The sequence below is a fragment of the Ascaphus truei genome, chromosome 8 (genome assembly GCF_040206685.1).
Source record: "Ascaphus truei isolate aAscTru1 chromosome 8, aAscTru1.hap1, whole genome shotgun sequence".
Classification (NCBI taxonomy): domain Eukaryota; kingdom Metazoa; phylum Chordata; class Amphibia; order Anura; family Ascaphidae; genus Ascaphus; species Ascaphus truei.
The window spans coordinates 2665179-2666804 of NC_134490.1; positions in this window are offsets into that span (position 1 = coordinate 2665179).

The window sequence follows — 1626 nt, forward strand, 5'->3', positions numbered from 1 at the left end:
TTTGTGATACCAAAAAGGATCATACTTGAATTTTTTTTTGCCAATAGTTTTGTCTTTGAATTTAAGCCAGTTCCATAGGGCTTTTGATAACTTAATAGTCGAGGATTCATGAATTTCGGGTCTATTCCCAAGAGCGAGCCACATGAGTCTACTGTGGCTGGAGAGCATAGTGTTCTCTATATCAACCCATCCCCTTGTGTTTTTATTTTTTATTCCAGAGCATGGTCTGCCACGGACTGGCAGCCTGGACGTATTTTTGGAGGTTGGGTATGGCTAATCACAATATTTGGGGAATTGGGTGGATTTGCTCTAATAGGGGCCAGTAGTTTGTTTTATGGAGAGGGTGAATAGGAGTGGGTATAGGGGACATCCTTGCCTCGTTCCGTTAGCGATTTTGTATCTGTTCAGATAGAAACCCAGACCCTTTGATCTTGGCCGTAGGGGTCTGATATAATCCGCAGATACCCTGGAGAAATATCCCTGAGAAGCCCAAATTAAATAGTTCTAATCAAGCCTGTCAAATGCTTTTTCTGTATCTATGGAGAGCATCATAGTTGGGATGTGCAAGCCACATTGATCAAATTTACAATTTGTCAGAAATTGTCCGAGGCATGCCTGGAGGGGACAAACCCCACCTGATCATGGTGAACCAGGCTTGGCATAAGTGTTAAGTCTGGTGGCTAGGATCTTGGGATAGAGTTTGATGTCCGTGTTGATGAGATATCGGATGATGGCTAGCGCAGTTAGTATTTAGTAAGATCTTTACCTTTTCTTTAAAAAGTAATACTATCTCGGCCGCTGCCGTGCCTTCATGGATCGCTCGTCTTTCAGGAATTTATTGAAGTGTGAGACGAGGGGTGAGGATGCGCTCAAATTTTGTGGTTTGTAGTAGCATCTGGGCCAGGGGCCTTAATGGCTGCAAGTTAGGGGAGTATAGAGGCCGTAAGAAAGGTATCGAGCTCCGTTTGTGTGACCTTATTAGAGTCCACTTTTTTTTACCGTCATATATAGTCTTTGATAAAATTCTTGAGACTATTTCTACAGGGTCGGTTTTCTGGTGTACTTGGTTCATAACATTTTTGTGAGGCCCATCTCATGGGCTTCTCAGTCCGATTGGATAGTTTAAGTTCACCTTAATTATGTATGGCAATCGGGAGCTAGCAAGCTTGTTTATACGTTCCTGTTCCAACCTTGCGAGTTCCTCTGAGAAGTCTCATTTTCTTTAGTCTACAATTCTTTCTATAACAGACCATCCTGACGAATGAGTCTGATATGCATTGTGTGCTTCCCAGGTGATGGGGAATGCTGGATTTCAAGTGACATTGATGTCAAAATAGTTTTTCAGATCACCTTCGTGCTTTGATCGTGGGAACACACAGTACTTGTTGAGGTGCCATTGTTGGTCTGTATGGGGGTGAGGGAGGGGTTTCTTTAAATAAATACAATTCCACAGATACCAGGACAAGCAGCAGACTTATCGAGGTTTGTGCTTATGTCTGCGTAATAAAATGTACTTTGTTGTTTTTTTAAGAAACTTCCATTGTTTCTTTGGCGTGGTGATGCTAATTGGGATTTATCTTAAGCTGGACAAACGCGCCACGCACTCAACAACATCACAAGACACAG